At 46.7% G+C, this 23,722-nt stretch overlaps 1 protein-coding gene across 2 annotated transcripts in view; it reads left to right on the top strand.

Annotated features, from left to right (window-relative positions):
* Positions 1–23,722, top strand: part of CACNG2 (calcium voltage-gated channel auxiliary subunit gamma 2) — a 152,100-nt gene that overhangs the window by 1,970 nt on the left and 126,408 nt on the right. The window lies entirely within an intron of this gene.

The raw sequence follows: 23,722 nt of genomic DNA on the forward strand, positions 1-23,722 counted from the left end.
GGACCTCCATGCTGAAAGACTCGATGCGATCCCCCAAGCCAGAAAAATCAATACGGGTAAATTAATCGGGGGTGTTTTAAACACACACACACACTCATACACCCGCTAGAGAAAGAGAGAAAGAGAGAAAGAGAGAAAGAGAGAAAGAGAGAGAAAGAGAGAAAGAGAGAAAGAGAGAAAGAGAGAAAGAGAGAAAGAGAGAGAGAGAGAGAGAGAGAGAGAGAGAGAGAGAGAGAGAGAGAGAGAGAGAGAGAGAGAGAGAGAGAGAGAGAGAGAGAGAGAGAGAGAGAGAGAGAGAGAGAGAGAGAGAGAGAGAGAGAGAGAGAGATTTAAATATCCTCTCCATCCGAACAGCCTGTCAGACAGCTATTCATTAGAATCGAAGCACAGCGAAAGAGCATCGATTGGATTAAACATTGATGAGGCTGCCTGTCATCTCCAAAAGCTCAAGGAAAGGGGCCGGCTTGCCTGGAGGGGAGGGGAGAGGGGGTTGGAGGAGGCGAAAGGGAAAAAGCGTCTTCTTCCTGGTCCGCGACTCTGGGATCCAGAGCCCCGGGCAGACGGGAAGCGGATGGAGGAGACGGTGTGGAGCAGGAGGGGGACCATCTGAATGGGAGACGAGGGCCGTTTACGCACGGGAGGCTTGGCCTTGGCTTTGCCTCTCTCTCGAGGCACATTCCCCCCATCTCAATTCTCAGAACTCAAAAACAAGCCCCCAGGCAGAGTTTTGAGAATTGGGAGGGGAGGGGGATGTGCCTCGAGAGAGGGGCAAAGCCAAGGCCAAACCTCCCGTGCATAAATGGCCTAGGAAAGGCTGGGTATGCCTGGTGAGGCTTCTCGATCCAGGGGCAGGTCTCTCTGGCTACCGGGCAATGGGGGGTGGGTGGGGATGGGGGGAGAAGCGGAGTCCTTTCTGCTCTCTGCTACCATTTTGCACGAGTCCTGCTTCGCCTCTCCCCCCTCCCGCCTCCGTCTCATCTGTGCTGCCATCCCCCGTAGAGTCAAAGGGCGCGGAGCGTTGCCCTCCGTCCCAAGCCGGGCCGTCAGCCTCCTTCGCTCGCCGCTTCGCGCCTCGGTGGTCTCAACCGGCCTTTTGCAAAAACAAACAAACAAACAAACAAAAAAAAAACCGTCGCCCTGCGAAAGGGGTGCGAGATGCAGACCCAGAGGCGCCAACCCGGGCCCTGCGGGATGTTGCCACGGCGCCCAGCTCCCCCCCCCCCCATAGTAGATGGGGAGCGGGGAGAAATGCTGTTCACAAACACTGTGAGCAGCAGCAGCTTCCCTCCCCCATCAGGGCTGGGTAGCTCAACGGAAGCCTGGAGTTGAACCTCCCTGGCTAAGCGAAGTCTGCTCTCTCCAATCTCCCTCCCCTCCAGGAAGGCAGAGGCAACCAGGAAGGAGGAGGCAGCCCTCCCTCACCTCGAAAGCAGCGGCCCTGGGAGAAGTGGTCGCCCTTGGCCTCAGGGTGACTAGCCAGGGGCTTCTGGAGGTCGAAGGGCAGTAGTTTTCCTGATTGGGTTTGAAAGTTGCCCACTGGATGGGGGGGGGGGACTCATTTCTCCTTGCCCTTCAAGGCTTGGCTTGTGGAGAGAGAAAAGAAGGGATCATGTTTAGTTTAATTTTCCTTAAAAGAAGGTGGGCTGCTCACTTCACTCATTAGGGGTGCTTTCAGGAAGGCAACTGGACTAGATTCCTTTCTAGCCAGTGTGAAATCCACACCTCCACTACCCTTCAAATCCACAACTGTTTAGGTTTGCACTAGAAGTGTGCCAAAACTAATGTCACCTAGTTAGTTCCTCCCAGTATCTTTGACGGTGAGGTGGATACGTCTTCCATGTAGGAGACTTGGTTGGCTTTCGTTAAGTGAAAACCAGTCATTAAATTAGAATCAGAGCCATAGACAAGACCTTTATGGATGTAAAGCCCTCTTATGGTGTCTCCACACAACCTTGTCTCATGCTACTCATTTGCTGAGCAATGTCTTGCCTCAAGGCAAGATTTGGGTTGTAGGGCCATCACCTCTGCCTAATACTCAAAAACCCAATATGTTGGCACTGGGGGAAATGTATACCTTTGTCCACCTAGCATGCCCATTGTAAATGTGAGTTCTGTTGGGCATACGGGTGCTCAGATTACACTGGCTCCCAGTGGCTTCTGCAGCTCCAAACTTTGCCCAGGATGAGGATTTCTCAGACAGGGATAGGTAAGTTCTTGAGGCCAATGGTTGGTATACTAGGATGGCCAATGCCCGAAACAGTGTGAGTTCAAAAGAGCATACCTAGATCGAGATGACCTCCAGCTTGTCCAGTCTGTGACCTTTGCAGCTGGAGGGAAGACAGACAGGTAGGCCTTAGCAGTAATGAGTGACACCCTTATTCTCCCACAATGTCCACCCCATTTTGAAATCTGTGATGGCTGCAACATTGTGGAAGTAAGCCCCTTCAAAAACACATGCTGCTGCTTTTGAGTGAGTCAGATCATTGGTCTATCGAGGTCAGTACTCTGACTGGCAAACAGCTCTCCAGGGGGAGGTCTTTCACGTCACTTACAACTTGATCCTTTGTGGTGAAGATGCCAGGGACTGAACCTGGGACCTTCTGCATGCAAAGCAAATGTTCTGCCACTGAGCCACAGCCCCTCCCCAGCACAGTAGGACTCAGTTCAAATAAACATGCATAGGATTAGACTGCACACGTTTGTTGTCGTTTTTTAAAGTGTTATCAGAGGATGAGCAATTCTCTGCTGTACCATTCCAATGTGAAAACATTTAGTGCTTAAAAAATATAAAAGGCAGTATATGCTAGCAGGTCACCGCAATGCCGTACAGTGCTCCCCCACTATTTTCTGCGCCTTTGGTTTTTTCAAAGTTTCAGCCTTTTAAAATATTCTCTTTATTTAGTTATTTCTGGGAAGATCATGCACTTTCCCTCTCCCTCATTATAATCTTCTATATAATTATTATATAATCATTATAATCTTCTCCCTCAGATCTTCTAAATGAAGTTTTAGTTAAGCAGGCATGGTCACCTGTAGGCCAAATCTAGCTTTTTCCCTGGTAATCTTATCAAATTTTTATCAAGACACTATTTTTAAAAATCCCTTAATTTTTCCCCCATAAGGAAAATGGGGAAATACTTTGCCAAGTTGCAAGAAACAGAGGAATTCCCTGTTGTTATGTTACATTTCCCTTTTGAGTTTTGTATGTAATGTATACCTGCTGGAATGTGCTGCTCTGTCTGAATGCATTTGCACCATGAGGCTAAAACACGAGAGCATGGTGTAGTGGGTAGACTATTGGATTAGGGCCTAGGAGAAGTTATCTGGGTTCTCAGCAGTTTAGTTAAGGTTCCTGGGGGCAAAAAGGTTAATTATATCCTTAAAATTACTAAATTAATCAGGAGATTGGGGCTGTTTAGGAAGGAAAGAGTGTGGTGTCGATCTTACTACAGGCAGCCAGAAATGCTTTCTTCAGTCTTCCTGCTTTCTCCTCTATTTCATCCCTCTGTGAGCTGTTTGCCTTCCTTCCTCCCTTTAGGGGGAAATGGATCCACGCTCCATATTCGTTCAAGGGAAAGCACCACTGCACGCACACAATGAATTTCCTATACAAATATCACTTCTGTGTAGAAAACTATATACTATCGTGAATACAGTGGCTGTCAAAATTTTAGCAAAAGCAAAATTAGAAATTAATTTGGGAGTTTTATCTCAGGTGAAACATCTGAAGAAGAGTGAGGGATGCCAAAAGACAAATGTCTCGAGGCAAGGTGGGGCCTTAGCAGCTGCATCTTCTTACCCACAAACCATCAGAAATTGCTGAGTCTCTCTGTCCCTCCAAACTTGGTTTTCATGTTCTCCTTTCTACAGCTGAACCAAAGCTCAGGAGGATTTTGGCACCTTTAATAAGACACAAGTCTCAATGTAAGCTTCACTAAGGTGGATTCTGAATAGACCTATTTAGGATAACAGTGTTAGTCCCTAGTAAGTGTGCTTTGGGATGCAGCTTGTCTTTCTTTCTGCATCTCGTTGAATCTTGTTCAAGATGCAGAAATGTACATTGTGGAACCTGTTTTATTTACACCCAGCACAAGCTAATCCCATGAAGCACAACACACCTCTTGTGTTTCGTTTTACAAACTGCAAACGAGGATCTTTTACCGCCATGACATGGCTACTTGCAATCTTTATCCATTGCTGCAGTGGTCATTTTCAAAGCTGAGGAGTTCAGACGAGATCTTTTGGGTTTGCTCCTACTCATTTGCATTTCTGAAAGCTGCAAACGCCTATCAGCCATGTTGCATGTTCTTGCATAACTATTTGATGGCCTTTCTCTATTAATTTTCATGAACACTCTTTCGGAGCGCCAGTTTAATCTCCATACCTAGAGACTAATTTGACCCTCCATTTACAGATATCCAAGAACTAAAAGGAGACCGGCTCTCTGATGCCTTGCAAAGCAAACAGGAATAAATTTGATTCTCTTTCGCTGCATGGTTATTGGTTTTGTCATGTCATTACTGTTAGAGAAAGGGATTGGTCTTGGAGGCTCGTATGTGGGGCGGAGGGCGGAGAGAACAGTCCGCCGAGAGTAAGCATGAGTGATGTGCAAAGGGTTAGACGTCCCTGTGGAGCTGCCTGGTGTGAAGGCAAGTAATTGAATGGAGACCGTTGTTGAAAAGTATCCCAGCCTAGGACCCTTCCAAAGGGGAAATTAATGAGCTCATCTCTTCCTCTTTGTGGCTTGCTATAGCAGAGCAGGCGGTGTGCTCATGAGCCTGGAGAGCAATTTCCACAATCACGGAAGCCAAACGTTGACAGCAGCTTGTGGAGGAGGGAGGCTATCAGGCTTTCGGCAGCACATCTTTTACCCCATTCTGACAACTCCCTGACCTGCATAGGACCCCTGCGATTCAGTCCCAAGCCCCCCTATTTTCCCGCCAGCATTACTGAAACGTGATTCATCCCTCTGTCACCTGAGTTGTCCAACCCAAGGCCCCCGCATCATTCTGCCAGCACACCTCTGTCTCTGCGTGTCCTCAGCTTCGGCATGCCTTTTAATATTAATAAACCTCCAGCTGAGGTTTACCGTTGGAGCACAGTCTTGATTTTCAGCAAGAGTTGCTGTTCCAGTTCTGGGGTCTCTGCAGTGCTCCTCCGTTCTGCCACTCCAGACTCCCGCTATCAGTACCAGGCTCACACAGCTTTGCTCATGCACTTCCAGCCTGACCGATAGTATCCCATGCTGTTTCAGCCTTAGATCTCCTCGGAGCACAACACACTTAATTGCTGTGGATTAAGGCAAGGCAGTTGTCTCTCAGCAAGAGGCCTGGATGGAGCACCGTGCCTCATGCAGAGCCGCAAGCGATAGTCCGACACGTTGCTCACACTGTCCACCTGCAGGAAGGGTTGGGTAAGGGCTGTGGCTCTCCAGGAGAGTTTGTGTTCTCCACATGTAAGGTCCCAGATTCTATTCCCTCTGATTTAAGGAAGAATATCAAACCGAACCTGAACAACTCTGGGAGAGCTGTTGCCTCTCAAGTAGAGGGCACTTGGCTAGATGGCCCTTTGCATTTTACAAGGGAGGAATGCTTGATTTGGGCTGCTTCCACCAGGGACAGTCTTAGGGATTCTGGAGCCCTGGGCAAAAGTTCAGGATGGGGCCACAACATCACTGTTCCCCCCCCCCCCGCTGAGACCAAGCAAGGAGCAGCCCTCACCCCACGTGAGGTGGGCGGGAGATTAGAATAATAGAATCATAGAGCTGGAAGGGGCCATACAGGCCATCTAGTCCAACCCCCTGCTCGATGCAGGATCAGCCTAGAGTATCCCTGACAAGTGTTCATCCAGCCGCTGCCTGAAGACTGCCAATGAGGGGGAGCTCACTGCCTCCCTAGGAAGCTGATTCCACTGCCGAACAACTCTTACTGTAAAAAAAAAAATCCTAATATCCAGCCGGTTCCTTTCCGCCTGCAATTTAAGCCCATTATTACTGTCGCAGGAAGCTGGCTGCCTGAGCTCCAGATGGAGTGGGTACAAGTGACTGTCACCATGAGTGGGTGGGTTGAACAGGCAGATGTGAGTGACAGCAGCAGGAGCCTGTTCCTTTTCTTCTTTTCCTTCTACCGTGGGGGGTGGGGCCATGCGGTCCCTCCAGCATGGGGCCTGGGGCAGCTACCCCGGTTGCCGTTTGACTAAGACTGTCCCACAAGGGGAAAAGCAAATGGTGTAGGAGAAGGCAGGGAAAATGGCTTCCACTTTCTCTGGTCTCTGCGCCACGTGCTGCTACTACCCTCCAAACCCTCTGTAAAAGTGCAGGTACAACAGCAAGCGTGCTGCCCTATGGGCCTGAAATCTTCCTTCCCCTCACTTTTAGGAAGAATTTTCTAACAGTTAGAGCGGTTCCTCAGTGGAACAGGCTTCCTCAGGAGGTGGTGAGCTCTCCTTCCCTGGAGGTTTTTAAGCAGAGGCTAGATGGCCATCTGTCAGCAATGCTGATTCTATGACCTTAAGCAGATGATGAGAGGGAGGGCATCTTGGCCATCTTCTGGGCATGGAGTAGGGGTCACTGGGGGTGTGTGGGGAGAGGTAGTTGTGAATTTCCTACATTGTGCAGGGGGTTGGACTAGATGACCCTGGTGGTACCTTCCAACTCAATGATTCTATGATTCCCTTCCCCTACCAAGCCACACTAACTCTACAGTGTGGTTTGGCAGAGAAATGGGGTGGAGCCCTTTACAGAACTAAATGGGGGATGGTGTGTGACCGTGGGCTGCCCTGTGGAATTTTGAAAGCAGAGCTTACCTGTGTCCCCATCCTGTGAGGCTATAGGTGGAACATCCTGATGGATGCTTCACCCAAAGCCACCCCTTTAAACAAGAGGGAAACAGGTTAATTTTTTTATCTAATTAAGGGGAAAGCCCCAAGAATGCCATGAGTTGTGCCTGGAACGAGCCCCATGTCATGTGGATGTTCTTATTTAATCTGGGGCTTCCTGCCTTACCCGTGGGGGAAATCCCCATATGGACGTGCCCATGATATGGCTTTGGTAGTTCTTGAGTGAAACTTAGAATCAGCCCAAGAAAAGCAAAATGAGTATTTTGGAAACTGGGAGGGTGAAAAGATGTGGTGATCATTCTGCAGAGTGTTTTGAAGAGTAATGACAATGGGTGGGGCTCAGCTCAACAAATCCCGCTTTATTGGTGAGATGAAAAGCTAAAAAGTGTTACAAGAATTAAGAGCCAGAATCAATCTTGTTGCTGTTTGGGGGGAGATGGATAGGTTAACATTGTCCTGAAATGCACCACGAATGGCTGCTTGTGAGAGAGTGGGAGGGAAACGTAGCACTAGTGACGTGAAGATACAGTACAGCAATAGCACCAGAACCACCACCCTGAGCAGTTTCATGGGGATCCAGGAAATAGTCATTCTTTTCAAGGTATATTGAGAACCGTCTCTTTTGATGATTCAGTCCTCCATCTCCCTCTTCCCCTGCAGTCTCATACTCATTCTCGAGGCCTTAATGAGACCTCGGTGTGCACACATTTTGATGTGATTCTTACATATGGACCAATAGGCAAGGAAAAAATGGACAGGGAGAAGGCTAAAGGAAATGGGTCCGTTTGAGTCTCAGAGCACAGAGGCACTTGCATTTGTGTATCATAAGATTAGGGAGGTGCATCTTATTTTGGGAAAAGCCTGGCCCATGTCATCCTTGTATTGTTCTTTGCCTCCTAAAACTGCATTTAGTGGGGAAAGATACTGTTTGGCATAACAAATGTTCCCATTCAGAGGAACAAGTGCTTTTAGCAACTCATTCATTAGCAAAATTTCCTTCTTCATACTCTTTCCCCAAACACATACAAAGAATTGGGGCAGGTGAAGGCATATATAAAAACACGCAGCTGGTAAAGTTAATCTGAAAGAACTTTAACCTAATGCTATATTTTTTCATCCCAGATAGAGAGGAGTTGAGGAAGCTGTGCTTTTGAAGGACTCATTTCTGCTGCATTGGTTGAAAAACGCTGTTTCAATACATCTTACTTCCATGAACCAAATTCAAGATTCTTTAATCTTGTGCCATTTTCTGTTTCCTTGTGCCTTATTTTCCCATTATGTCTTTAGAATTAAAATTAAACTAAGAATGTTTCACTGCATTCAAGCATAAAACCATATTTTTTAAAAAACAGACTCCCCAATCTCCTGCTTTATATGTGAATGTCAGATGTGTGAATAAATACACATGGATCTAGTTAGCTCCTGGGAATATAAAATGGTATTATAGCTGGATCTTGTCAGACCTCGGAAGCTAAGCAGGTTCGGTACTTGGATGGGAGACTGTCAAGGAACACTTCACAGAGGAAGGCAATGGCAAACCACCTCTGCTTAATCACTTGTCTTGAAAACCTTATGGGGTCGCCATACATTGGCTGCAACTTGATGGCACTTCACACACACACACACACACACACACACACACACACACACACACACACTAGTTAGCCCCTAAGTGTTCAAACAGGTAACAAACTGACAGTGCTATGCTGAGCAGAGATGCACCTTCCTAAACCCAGGAACTTCAGTGGACTTAGAAGGTCATATCTCTACTTAGGATGGTGCTGCAAGAATACCAGTGTCATTCTAACATCTCCATGTGATTACCAAGTCTGCCTGACTGTGTGTGTTAAGTGCCATCAAGTCGCTTCTGACTCATGGCAACCCTGTGAATCAATGTCCTCCAAAATGTCCTATCTTTGACAGCCTTGCTCAGATCTTGCAAATGGAGGGCTGTGGCTTGCTTTATTGAGTCAGTCCATCTCTTTTCCTGCTGCCCTCAACTTTTCCTATCATGATTGTCTTCTCCAGTGACTCTTGTCTTCTCCTAATGTGACCAAAATAATGATAGCCTCAGTTCATTCATTTTAGCTTCTAGGGTCAGTTCAGGCTTGATTTGATCTACCACTGGTTTGTTTTTTTGGCCATCCACAGTATCCGTAACACTCTCCTCCAACACCACATTTCAAAGGAATCTACTTTCTTCCTTTCAGCTAGGGTCAGATTGTCACAAATTGTCCACAAAAACAGCAACCATGTCTGTCTTTATGATCCACCTCTGGATAGTTTTAGCACTATGGTCCCAAGCACAGAACATATAGGAGTGTGTCATCACACTGTGCATGCAACACAAAGTTTTTCTGCATTCTACTATGTTCCTGAAACTCCCCCAGAAACCTGTGGGTTGCAGGACCCATGTGGAAGAACTGCCATGCAGTTTGTTGGGGAGGCTGTAGTAAGCCCAAGCATATAAAACCAGTCCTTTCTGTCCCACAAGTGCAACTCCACCGAGGAAAAGGGTTATTTTCATCCACTTGGCTCTCTTCACCCCAGTCCACCAACTTGCATCGCTGTTCCTTGTTGTGGATCCTGTAACCGGATGAATGATCTTTTGGGGGACCAGAACAGGCTGTAGCACTGGAGAGGAATCTGGGAACATGACTGTGCATGAATGGCTGGATACACTCCAGTGTCCACAAGCCTGCTACAAGGTTCTCTCGCGATTGCAGGTAGACACTGGGGTTTTTTGAAGCCATTAATATCACAGATATCTCAGACTCCCTCGCTGTGATATCTGTAGCTCCAACCATGGAAATTAAGACTAGAAAAAGGCTCTGTTTGTTCAGTGAGTCATGAAGCGAGCACATCTATTTGCTTGCCTTCCTGTTGTACCTGACACAGTTGTACTTGGGAATCTTTTTCTCCTGGGTGGACTCAGCTTGAAAAACCGCCTGAAATGTAAGTATTCCATAAGATGTCCACACTATTGGCATATTATACTTCAGAGATTGGTAAATGATTTCATATCTCTGTTATACATTTGCAAAAAGCAGATGGTCTAAGGCAAAGAACAGAAGTATCAGCTCCTCTGAGACTTCAGAATACTGCAGGAAGCTTTTATCTGTGTGTCCTCTGCCCCGTGGCGCAGAGTGGTAAGCTGCAAGACTGCAGTCCAAGCTCTGCTCACGACCTGAGTTCGATCCTGACGGAAGATGATTTCAGGTAGACGGCTCAAGGTTGACTCAGCCTTCCATCCTTCCGAGGTTGGTAAAATGAGGACCCAGCTTGCTGGGGGTAAAGGGAAGATGACTGGGGAAGGCAATGGCAAACCACCCCATAAACATAGTCTGCCTAGTAAACGTTGGGATGTGACATCACCCCATGGGTCAGGAATGACCTGGTGCTTGCACAGGGGACCTTTACCTTTTTACCTTTTTGCCTCTTCCATACTCACAGAGTAAGGTCCCCAAACCTGAAAGTGAGGCTCCTCTGCTGTATGTCATTCCTTCAGCCTTCTTCCAAGGAGGATTTGTCATGGGGATCCTCAGAAAGCTAGAAGCCATGCTGCTGCTGTTCCTTGATGGGAAGAGCCAGAAGAGTAATTGCCAAGTTCTTGTAAGCTCCTTTAGGAGCAAGTTGGCATCCAGAGGATACAACAACTGATTCTGGGAGGGCGGCTATCCAGCAAGATCCTTCCAAGTTGTCAACCAGCATTTTCCATAGGAGTTAAAGTGGCCCAGCAGAAGCACAGGCACAGATTTGGAAGGACTGTGGTGGTGGAAAGTGCCATGAAGCCACAGCCAACCTATGGTGACCCCGTAGGGTTTTCAAGGCAAGAGGCATTCGGAGGCGGTTTGCCTTTGCCTGCCTCCAAGGGGGCTGAGAGAGTTCTGAGACTGGCCCAAGGTCATCCAGCAGGCTTCTTGTGTTGGAGTAGGGAATCGAACAGGGTTGTCCAGATTAGAGTCCGCTGCTCTTAACCACTACATCGTGCTGGCTCCATTGGAATGAGTGCCCAGGATTTTTAAAAAAGTATTCATTATTTATTCATGATGTTTATACCCTGACTATCTTTTTTCAAGAATGACACCCAAGGTGAATAACAAAGAAATGTTAACTACAAATCAGTGAAAGCAATCCAGTGAAAGAGACCTCGCCATCTTTCCCTGTCTCTAGTGCACAGCGGCACACTGCTGATAGGTTCCCATTGGGCTAGGCAGGCCAAAGGAAAGGACTTCTTTGCCTTTCCTTAAGCCAAACTGTAGAATGGCTAGATGAAGTCATAGAATCATAGAGTTGGAAGGGATCACCATGGTCATCTAGTCCATCCCCTTGCACAATGCAGGAAAACTCACAACTACCTCCCCTCCACACCCCCAGTGACCCCTACTCCATGCCCAGAAGATGGCCAAGATGCCCTCCCTCCCATGAACTGCTTGTGGTCATAGAATCAGCATTGCTGACAGATGGCCATCTAGCCTCTGCTTAAAAACCTCCAGGGAAGGAGCACTTACCACCTCTCGAGGAAGCCTGTTCCACTGAGGAACCGCTCTAACTGTTAGAAAATTCTTCCTAATGTCTAGACGGAAACTCTTGATTTTATTTCAACCCATTGGTTCTGGTCCGACCTTCTGGGGCAACAGAAAACAACTTGGCACCATCCTCCATATGACAGCCCTTCAAGTACTTGAAGATGGTTATCATATCCCCTCTCAGTCTTCTCCTCTCCAGGTTAAACATACCCATCTCCTTCAACCTTTCCTCATAGGACTTTGAATGGACTTTGAATGGCCTTTGCTGAATGTGGTTACTGGGTCAGGGCGAGCCTTGCTTCCCATGTTTTCTGATGGCAGGAGTAGCAGCTGTCTCACAGACGTGTGTTCAAAAACAGGAGTGTCTGCAGGGGAGAGAAACCAATGCCTTGCCCACAGGCATCTTCTGGGTTTGGATATTCAATGAATTGCTTACTAGGTTATCTAATTTATTTTTACCACTGATATGGGCCATCTTGTGTTTTTCAGTGTCACGCTGAAATACTAGACACAATTTGCAAAGGCTTCTAGCCTAAATTTGAATATTAGGGCAGGGAAGACCCATATTCAAAATCTGATGCTTTTGTCACCAGGGTAGTTGTGATGATGCTGAGCAAAGTAAGGGATCGTCCATTCAAAGTCCTGTAAAAAGGACTGGAGTTCTGTGGGCAGGGGCCTGCCTTGGGCAGCTGTTGTGCTGCTCTAGGAACAATCTGTGAGGAGGGAAATGGAAAGGTAAACTGTCCTCTTGTGTCATTGGTTTGCTTTAGAAGAAGAAGGTTGATTTTTATACCCTGTTTTCTCTAAGGAGTCTCAAACTGGTTTATAATCACCTTCCCTTCCCCTCCCCACAACTGACACGTTGTGAGGTAGGTGGGGCTGAGAGAGTTCTGAGAGATCTGTGGTGGGCCCAAGGTCCCCAGCAGGCTTCTTGTGGAGGAGTGGGGAAACCAACCGCTCTTAACCACTACACCACACTGGCTCTCCACTAGTTTTGCTTTACTACCAAAGAAATGATGATGAATCTCAGCCTGCACAATGGAGAGATTTATGGGAGTGGGCGGTAACAAGGTTCTGGATTGGAATTCAAAATCTTAACTTTGTTCATTTGCACCAACACTGTCCTGTTCATATGCTTTGACTATCCCTGTTTAGTTGAGGACAGTCCCAGTTTTCTGGGATCTTGCCCTGGTAAATTCATTGTCCGTATTTGAATGAGATTTGCGAGAATTGCCAGGGTCAGCATTCCACTCCATCGCTGAGTGGGATAACTGCAGTTCTCTGTTGCACAAGCTTGCAAGAGGACAGGAATGAACACCAAAAGTCACCATGTAACACGCAGTCCATCCTGCCTCTCCGTATGTTGAAGCTAGTGAGGTTCGTAGGCCACATGTGTCAGCAGTGATGATCTCTTATACTGCGTGAAAGCAATGAAGGACAAGCTAGTGCAGAGCAATGAATACAGCATGCAGTGTAGGGTTGCCAGGTCCCCCTTGGACACCAGTGGGGGATCAGGGGGTAGGTTGTACCCCACAGGGAGCTCAGTGGGGTACAATGCCATAGAGGCCACCCTCCAAAGCATCTAATTTTTTTCCAGGGGAACTGATCTCTGTAGTCTGGAGATGAGCTGTAGTTCTGTGGGGTCCCCAGCTCCCACCTGGAGGCAGGCATCCCTAATGCAGTGGACAATGCAACATCCAAGTTGGAGTGACAATATGGATGGCCTAAGTACATACAGACATATCTCTGTTTTCTCCTGGGAAGCATTGGGGGGGGGGCTTCAGAGTATTTGCACAAGGGCTTGTGAACAGGCTTGTGTCCGCAACTGTCCTAGTTCAACAGAGGTGCAGCCAATCTAGGATTTTCCCATTGTACTGTGGTGTGGAGAGTAAATATACAGTAGTAGGGGAAGAAATCTGTTCCTATGGCATTAATGTAGGTTCCAGTATGGGAGACATTCTGGTACAAGCTATCAACCAGCACTTGGTTTCAAAGAAAAAAGAGGCTGGTGCCACCTTGTTAGGAAACCAAGCCACTTGCTTGGCACTCCTGAACCTAAGTACATAGGGACATACTCTGGTTATATACTAAGCATTTTGGGAAGGCATACATAGGGACATACTCTGGTTATGCACTAAGCATTCTGGGAAGGCGTACATAGGGACGGACTCTGGTATGCACCAAGCATTCTGGGAAGGTGTACATAGGGACGGACTCTGGTTATGCTCCAAGCATTCTGGGAAGGCGTACATAGGGACGGACTCTGGTTGTGCACTAAGCATTCTGGGAAGGCGTACATAGGGACATACTCTGGTTATGCACTAAGCATTCTGGGAAGGCGTATATAGGGACATACTCTGGTTATGCACTAAGCATTCTGGGAAGGCATGCTGCACTTCTGCCCTCACCTGGGTGGCCCAGGCTAGCCCAATCTTGTCAGATCTAGAAAGCTAAGCAGGGTCAGCCCTGGTTAGTACTTGGATGGGAGTCCACCAAGGAAGTCCAGGGTCGCTAAGCAGAGTAAGGCAATGGCAAACCACCTTGGTTCATCTCTAGCCTTGAAAAGCCTATGGGGTTGCCATAAGTTGGATGCAAGTTGGATGCACTTCCCACTACCACCATTCTTCAGAAATATGTTTCTTTCATACTAGCTCAGAGATTATAGGTCTGAGTTCCAGCACATTAGAAGAATTCTGGCACTAATTAAGCTGTGGTTGCAATCTGTACACTAACATACCAGATCATTGTACCTGCCTGGAGTCACTGATGCCTAGTCGGAACTAAAGGAGTAGTATTATTCATTTTTATGCTAATTTTAATTTTCAGGGAGTGGTATTACCTTATCTCAGTTTTTCCCAGCATGAACCTGTTGGATAGGTCATTATTACTCCTGTTTTACAGATAGAAGGATTATCCACATATCACATTTCTACCCCACACTTCCTCCAAGGAGCTGAGGTTTCTCCCCTCCTACATTTTAACCTTACAAGCACCCTGTAATGTAGGTTAGGCAGAGACAGCAACTGGTCCAAGGTCACTCAGTAAGCTTCATGGAAGAGCAAGAATTCGAAACCAGGACTTCCTCATCCTAGCCCAACACTTTAATGACTTCACCATATACGCAAGGCCTCCTATCGAATTTGTGGTTGAGCTGAGATGGACTGACCTGCATTTCAAGTGCAACATTCTGATTAAGCATCCCAACCTTGCTTCTGTTGCATGCATGCAAGTGTTTGCAAATATGCAATGAACACATTGGTGGCTGCTGTGAGTGTGCTTGTTTTTAAACACATGTGAGCCAGTGTGGTGTAGTGATTACAGTGTTGGACTAGGATCTTTCAGGTTCAAATCCCCACAGTGCCACGGAAGCTTGCTGGGTGACCTTGGGCCAGTTTCACAGTCGGAGCCCAAGCTACCTCACAGGGTTGTGGTGAAGATAAAATGGAGGAGAGGAGAGAGATGCAAACCGCTTTGGGTCCTCATTGGGGAGAAAGGCAGGGTATAAATTAGATAATTAAATAAATAAAATCTCTCTCGCACACACACAAGTGTAACTCATGTGCCACTCCATCGGGTGCCGCGTGGGAGAGTTGATTTTGTATTAGGTATTGAAGCTCTTAAAGGGAGAGAAGTAGACACTTATATAAGAAGCCTTTCCTTTCCTTTTCTTTCCTTTCCTTATTCTAAGTCACGTTCCATGGACTGTCTGTGCTGACCGCAGCAACTCCCAGGCAAAATCTTTCCCATCATTGCTACTTGGGAACATAAGAACATAACAATGGCCATGCAGGATCAGACCAAGGTCCATCAAGTCCAGCGGTTTCTTCACACAGTGGCCAACCAGGTGCCTCTAGGAAGCCCACAAACAAGACGACTGCAGCAGCACCATCCTGCCTGTGTTCCACAGCACCTAATATAATAGGCATGCTCCTCTGATCCTGGAGAGACTAGATAGGCATCTTGACTAGTAGCCATTTTAACTAGTAGCCATGAATACCCCTTTCCTCCATGAACATGTCCACTCCCCTCTTAAAGCCTTCCAAGTTGGCAGCCATCACCACATCCTGGGGCAGGGAGTTTTTAACGGTTCTCCTAGGACCTTATATTGGCAACATGCCACTGAGCTATGCTCCTTCTTTGTATAGCCATATTATTTAGAAATATTTAGCATTTCACAGAATTTAAAAAACATATTAATTGCACCTTCCACCTCCTCTGCTTTCTCCCCCCATTTTCTTCATTATACAGTTCAATTCAAATTCAGTGGTGACCTAAGAGGTTCTTTACAGTTGTCAACATGACACCCTATTGGCCAGATTTCAGGCTATTGAGAGGCAAGAGATGGGGGGGGGCTAAAAAAAAGGAGCTAGTAACTGGAAGTCCCAACTGGGACAACTGTCAGATTGTTAATCTTGCTGAATGAGCTGCTTCTGGTGCTGTTGTTATCAAATATGCAATGAACACATGGTTACCTGGTGTTCTGGTTACCTGTAGTTAGAGGTCTTCTGGCAACATCTCTGTGGCATCTCAATGTCCAGTGCAACTGCAGCTCCATGTACTCGATGCAGACAAAAGAGTGAATCAGTGACTGCCGTAAGAAAAAAATTCTTCTGATTGCTCTCACTAGATGGACTATATACCCCAGAAGAGCCTGCCTAGAGCTGCACGTTCCTTTTAAACACAACATGCAAACAAGCTGTCAATGCTTGCCACCCCATGGAAACCAACAGAACTAGAAGGTCCCTACTTGTCTCACTGACAAACTCCTATGACTTGACAGCTGCATGATCTTTGGTGGAGGAATTCCACACCAGCTGCTCGCAGATGTCTCCCAAGCCATAATCCTTTATTATGAGATAGGCAATTTGTTTCTGTGTGTGTGCAAAAAGGGCAGATGTGTTGCTTGGCTTTGGCTTCCTGCCCCCCAAATCTTCCATCTGATTCTGTCTCTCTCCCACCCTCCCTTCCAAGTACTCACTCATTCATTCTTGTTCTCCCCCTTTGCAGTTGTCTTTCTCTCACTTTCCCTTTCCCTTTTCCCCTGAAGCTCTGGTCCTCTTGTCACTCCTAGATATAGATATAAAGCTTTTCTCTCTGCTTGGATTTGGTCTGTTTCAACAGAGTGAAGGTGGTAGTTGAGGTGGCTCCATTAACTGCTGTCCTACTGGGACAGAGCGTTTCTGGCACTTCTTTGAAAGCTGAGCATTGCATCTCTCTTTAGTGGGGATGTATTTTCAGGCAATGGCATGACTGATACAGAGAATGAAGGTGAGGTGAATGTTTCTTTCTCGACCTGTGCATAGGAATGAATATGAAACTAGAGTTTAGACCAGTTTTGTTGGTAGCCAAAGCCACAAAATGGAAGTTTCTACAAGTATTAGCACCAATTCAAGGAAGACAGACATAACTGGAAAATTAGATGATGCTGAAAGCACTAAAAAATCCAGAAAGAGACAGTATGGAAAATAATCGGGGAGCGAGGGAAGAAAGGAAAACAGGAATTAACACATAGTGCAATCCTAGGAACACTTTCCTGTGAATGAGAGCCACTGAATAAAATGGGTCTTTCTTCTGAGTAGACTTGAGTAGAGAGAATATTTATTTTTAAGTACTGATGTCCTGAATTTGCAGCCAATACTGTTATTCAGATAGCTTATAAGCTTATAATAAAAATATGATAAAAATAAAACAATAAAAATAATAAATCGCTAAAAAAAAACTAAGCCCCACCTCTATGAATCTAAAAAACTAGAAACCAATAAAACAAGCAACATCACTAAACATCAAGTGGAGGAAGAATAAAATATCTAAAGACCTCTTTAAAATAATACAGCCAATCCAGCACAGCAATTGTTAACTAACAGCAAATTGTTGACAAATTGGGAAAATGTGATCTAGATCCTATTACTGTTAGGTGGATCTGTAACTGGTTGACAGATTGCACCCAAAGAGTGTTTGTTAATGGTTTCTCTTCCACTTGGAGAGGAGTGACTAGTGGGGTGCCTCAGGGATCTGTACTGGGCCCTGTGTTGTTCAACATCTTTATAAATGATTTGGATAAGGAATAGAGAGGATGCTTATTAAATTTGCAGATAATACTAAATTGGAAGGGGTAGCAAATACAGTAGAAGACAGAGCCAGGATACAGGATGATCTTGACAGGCTGGAGAATTGGGCTAAAACCAATAAAATGCATTTCAACAGAAATAAATGTAAAGTTCTGCATTTTGGTACGAAAAATCAAATGCATAATTATAGGATGGGGGAGACTTGTCTTAGCAGTAGTGTGAGCGAAAAGGATCTAGGGGACTTAGTAGACCAAACACTGAACATGAGTCAGCAGTGTGATGCGGTAGCTAAAAAGGCAAATGTGATCTTGAGCTGTATCAACAAAAGTATAGTGTCCAGATCACGAGAAGTGATGGTATTGCTTTACTCTGCTCTGGTTAGATGTCACCTAGAGTACTGTGTTCAGTTTTGGGCACCGCAATTTAAGAAAGATGTAGACAAGCTGGAACATGTCCGGACGAGAGCAACAAAGATGGTGAGGGGACTGGAGACCAAGTCCTATGAGGAAAGGTTCAAGGAGATTGGTATGTTTAGCCTGAAGAGGAGTAGACTGAGAGGGGATATCCTTCAAGTACTGGAAGGGCTGTCATATGGAGGATGGTGCTGAGTTGTTTTCTGTTGCCCCAGAAGGTCAGACCAGAACCAACGGGTTGAAATTAAATCAAAAGAGTTTCCGCTAGACATTAGGAAGAATTTTCTAACAGTTAGAGCAGTTCCTCAGTGGAACAGGCTTCCTCGGGAGGTGGAAAGCGCGCCTTCCCTGGAGGTTTTTAAGCAGAGGCTAGATGGCCATCTGTCAGCAATGCTGATTCTATGACCTTAAGCAGATGATGAGAGGGAGGGCATCTTGGCCATCTTCTGGGCATGGAGTAGGGGTCACTGGGGATGTGGGGGGGGGGAGGTAGTTATGAATTTCCTGCATTGTGCAGGGGGTTGGACTAGATGACCCTGGTGGTCCCTTCCAACTCTATGATTCTATGATTCTAGCATAAGAACAATTAAAAAAAAATCCAGAACTAAACAAACACAAAAACAATATCAAGTCAAAAAGAAATGAGCGCACATAGTGAGGAATTAAATAATTCAAATATTGCATTGCATAAGAAAGAAAACTTTCCAAGAGAAAATGGAACTCCGAGGCCAGCAAATCCCATTGCACTAGAACTGTGGGGTTCTGGGGCTCTTCAGAACCTTATCAAAGGTTCCCCAGTGATCTGCAGTGGCAGACAAGCTTCCTTGAAAGCCAGCTTTTCCACTACTACTGATCAGCCCTGTAAATGAGCAAGTGTAGATAGGGTTGCCAACCTCCAGGTGGTGGCTGGAGATCTCCTGCTATTACAACTGATCTCCAGGCGATATAAATCAGTTCACCTGGAGAAAATGGCCATTTTGGCAATTGGACTCTATGGCATTGAAGTCCCTCCCCTCCCCAAACCCTCCCTTCCTCAGGCTCCACCCCAACATCTCCAGGTATTTCCCAACCCAGAGCTAGCAACCCTAGGGGTACGGAAGGGCTGGGTGTGTTCCAGTATGCACTCTAGTTCATGCGGAGCAATGGTGAGGCCTTGTGTGGCCTAAAACACATCTCAGATTCCTCTGCAACATGCATGGATTCCATGGCAAACATGGGAAAGATGATAATTAGGAAAAGATTCCCAAACGCTAAACATTTTTAAAACCACTACAAGTAAGGTTGCAGTCCTAAGAACATTTTCCTGGGAGTAAGCCCTACTGAATAGAATGGGGGTGACTTCTGAGTAGGCCTGCAGGACCGCTCCCTAAAGCTGTAATTTTTAAGCTGTGGTGTATCATAGTTCCCTGTTCTGGTTTGCTTCTTATCGGTGGGCCCCTCTGTTTTCTTACTGTACTGCCATTACACAGAGGACACCTAAAAGGCTTCCAACTTTCAACTCTAGTGCTGCATTTCTCCTTTTGTGGCCATGATGCATTGAAGATATCTGCACTCAAAGGAGAGAAATGCGCGCACCAGGCATTTCTTTGAACTTTCTATTGTAGTTATTTGCACTTCTGAAGAGGCGCTGAAAAGAAACATGACTGGATTATTATTATTATTATTAGATCTTTCCTCCATAATTTGCACCAGAGCCTCCAGGGACAGCTGAAATGCATCATGGGAAAGATCTGGGAAGGGGGCTGTCTGAACCACAGCTTACAAATCACTGTGCTAGAGAGTCTTCGGCATTATTGGGGGCAGTTATAGGATGATTAAGGTTAACCTGTTGTCTGTTCAAATTGTGTAAAACGTAAGAGTTCAACACACAGTGCCCAACATTGTTTTCCCTTTTTCTCGAGGGCTGCAAATTAAAACATCCCTCTTTTAAATTTCTGTTGCCAAAGTTGCTTCCAGCTGCGTCCTGCAAATGTTGGATGCTCCTGCTGAAAGCCGTCACTCAGGGAGGAAGGAGTGGATGTAAGCACTAAGCTTTCAAAGACATCCAGTTTCCCTTCCTTTACAACCCTTATTGAATGTCAGCTGGGATGATCCCAGCCCGAAGTGGCGTAGTCTACCCTCTCCTCTCACTCTGACAGCTGTCGCTCAAACGGGGGTTGTCCAGGCACAGGGCTGCACCATCAGCTCCCCAGGAGCCAGCATGAAAGTTGTTGAAGGCAGCCAGACCTCATTATGAGCTCACTCAGGCTAGAGAAGCTAACGCCTGCCACTCAGAAACCACAAACCAATTTAGCCACACATGAAAGGCAGAACTGGCCAGTGCAAAGTTACAGCAAGGCCACAGAGGTCTGCAAAAGCTCCTCTTTGGTTGCAAGGGAGGGATGGGGAGGACAAACAGTGGCTGTTTAAACATGAAAGGCAGAAGTTGCTTTGAAACCTGGCTGACGGAGTTCGGGAGCCTTTTTTCAGTGTTGCTTAGGGTTGCCAGGTCCCTCTTCGCAACCGGTGGGAGGTTTTTGGGGCGGAGCCTGAGGAGGGCAGGGTTTGGGGAGGGGAGAGACTTCAATGCCATAGAGTCCAGTTGCCAAAGTGGCCATTTTCTCCAGGTGAACTGATCTCTGTCAGCTGGAAATCAGTTGTAATAGCAGGAGATCTCCAGCTAGTACCTGTGTGAAACTGTGTCTGTTTCATGTTTGAAACTGTGTCTGTTGCATGTTTTTGATAATTATCAGCAAGCTCATGTCATCTTTGGTGTTATATTGATGCATAGAAGCTGTTCACAACAGTTCTTAATGGTTTTCTGTATAATAAAGCTGTAAAACATACATTCTCAATATTCTTGATGTAAATTTCTGGAGCCCAAGTGCTGCTATTTACTCTAGTACCTGGAGGTTGGCAACCCTAGTGTTGTGGTAAGCATAAGAAGAGTCCTGCTGGCTCAGACTAGTGGTCCAGCTAGTCCAGCGTCTTTCTCACACAGTGGCCAACCAGTTACTTTGGAGGGCCAACAACAGGGCATAGAGGCCAGCATCCCCTGATGTTGCCTCCTGGTATTCAGAGGTTTACTGCCTCTGAACGTGGGGGTTACCTTTAGTCACCATGGCTTGCAGCCACTGTTAGACCTATCCTCCATAGGAGCTCATGGTGTAGTGGTTAGAGTCTCACACTAGGACAGTGAATGCCATGGAAGCTTGCTAGGTGACCTTGGGCCAGTCACACACTCTCAGCATTACCTACCTTCACATGTAAGGATAAAATGGAGGAGAATGATGAAGACCATTTTGGGTCTCCTTTGGGGAGAAAGGTAGGCTATAAATGAAGTAAGAAAATAAATGTGCCTTTCCTTATTAATAATTAACCAAATCCTTCCTCAAAGCCTACCTTTTCCCTTCAGCGTTTGGCACAAATTCCAGGACCTCATCACCAACACTTAACATAAGTTTGTGTACCTAAACAGAACAAATATTCTTCCTATGTACCTGCATCTCCAACCTTCTGGGTCAAATTTTACATACAATGCTTTCCAGGGCTGGTGCTGTCTTCTTCTTACCCTGTAAAGTGCCATATACACTGATGACATTAGATTTCTATTAGGTAGTACTACTATTACTGCTAGTAGTAGTAGTAGTATTAGCAGCAGCAGCAGTAGCAGAAATAATAAACTAGCCCTCATATGTATGTGATCAGAGAGACTGGCTTCCTTGTTAAAGCATATGACTTCCAGAAATCTTGAACCAGAACATCTAGAAATGAATATTATAGAAATATTAATGTTTAATATTTATATGGTACTTTTAAAACTAAGTGCCATAATTGCTTCACACGCCTCTCACTAATCCTGGCAACAGCGCTGTCAGGCAGACTGTTCTTATTATCCCTTCATTTCAGATGGGAGGGCTGAGTTTGAGAGAAGGCGGTTTTGGTGAAGCCCTGGCTTCCCCGGAGTGAGTTGGTGGCTGAGGTCATCCCTTTGTAACACCAGCTCTGAGAAGCCCTGCTTCGGAGGTATCCAGAGAGCAGCCTCCTGCTTCCCTGGCACAAAAATCATTCAGGCAAAGGCAAATATCCTCTCTCCCACCCCTCCACCCCAATCACCAGTGCACACCCAAGGGTTTTCGGCATGCGGGGCCAGCCATTAGCCGAGTGCCCCAACCACCACCAGCTGCCTCCCCACCCCCACCCCATTGCAGCCTGGGCACACGCAGAGTTTCCATGCCATAAGCCAGGTGCACACAGCGCTGGTTGGGCAAGTGAGAAGGAGCTGCCCCCAACCTGCAAACCAGGTGGGTGGGGAGCCCAGGGGTGGCAGACCTGGCAGCCACCTAACCTAAGAACATAAGAAAAGCCATGCTGGGTCAGACCAAGGCCCATCAAGTCCAGCAGTCTGTTCACACAGTGGCCAACCAGGTGCTTCTAGGCAGCCCACAATCAAGACGACTGCAGCAGCACCATCCTGCCTGTGTTCCACAGCACCTAATATATTCACCATGCTCTTCCTTTCTCCCTCCCTCTTTCTTGTGGGTGGAGGTGGGGCAGGGGAAGGCCCGTGCTGGCATGCCATGTAACCAGACAGCAGCACCGGGGCCCACGACACTGTTCATGGTTGATGCTTGACACTGCTGGTGCCCCTGCCCCTCTGGCACTCTGGTCAATCACCCAAGTCCACCTACTGGGGAGTAGGGTTGCCAGGTCCCCCTTGGCCACCGGCAGGGGTTGGGGGGATAGGATTGCCAGACCAGATTGGGAAACTCCTGGAGATTTGGGGATGGAGCCTGGGGAGGACAAGGACCTCAGTGGGGGACAATGCCACAGAGTCTGCCCTCCAAAGCATCCATTTTCTCCAGGGGAACTGATCGCTGTAGTATGGAGATGAGCTGTAATTCCAGGGGATCCCCAGATCCCACCTGGAAGCTGACATCCCTTCTGGGGTGGGCTGGGCCTGGCATGCAGCCATCCCATTTTGGCCCTATCAAAGTAATAGTATGGGATTGATCAGCACAGTCCGATGCAGCCACAGTCAGGCATCAAAGACAGGAGTCTTACTGGCTCCCTGATGGGTAGCCATACATGGTTCATAGGTAGGGTTGCCAACATCCAGGTAGTGGCTGGAGTGCTCCTGCTATTACAACTGATCTCCAGGTGACAGAGATCAGTTCACCTGGAGAATATGGCCGCTTTGGCAATTGGACACTATGGCATTGAAGTCCCTCCCCTCTTCAAACTCCACCCTCCTCAGGCTCAACCCCCAACCTCTCCAGGTCTTTCCCAATCTGGAGCTGCCAACCCTCCATTAGACTCAGTGGACCATAAATTATGCAGGCCTCATCTCAGCTCTTGTGAGGCTGTATGGTAGGCCAGCTCAACTTGACATATATCTGACTTGCCCCCGCTGCCGGTAATGCTCCTGGAGTCCCACTCTTGGATGCCAAGTTTCCTTATGCCCATGTCTAATGTCTGATTCCAGCATGGCTGCCGGAACCGGGTACTAGCAATTTCCATTAGCAGCAGAGGCAAATTTGAGAGAGGGATCAATAGGTGAGAATTACAGAAGCCCTAACTGAACACATGCTTGACATGGTATGCAAAATGTCTACTGAAGGATGCTTCCAAAGATGGAGCAAAGTTCCCTCTTCTTCTCTGAGAATCTCTGGCTACTGGCCTGTCTGTCAGAGCATCGGGGTTGTAACCCTCTTCACTGTCTTTTCAGACTAGAGATGCTTATCCTTGTTCCCTAAACATCTTCCAGCAAAAAGGGTGCTTTTTTCTTTTTTATAGAAATAAGAAATTCACAATAAGCAAAGGTCAGCATGAGTGAAGACTTAAGAGTATGAATGATTAAACTGAAGGAAAGATAAGTGATGGAAACAAGCAGAAA

This window comes from Euleptes europaea, chromosome 3 (genome assembly GCF_029931775.1).
Source record: "Euleptes europaea isolate rEulEur1 chromosome 3, rEulEur1.hap1, whole genome shotgun sequence".
Lineage (NCBI taxonomy): Eukaryota > Metazoa > Chordata > Lepidosauria > Squamata > Sphaerodactylidae > Euleptes > Euleptes europaea.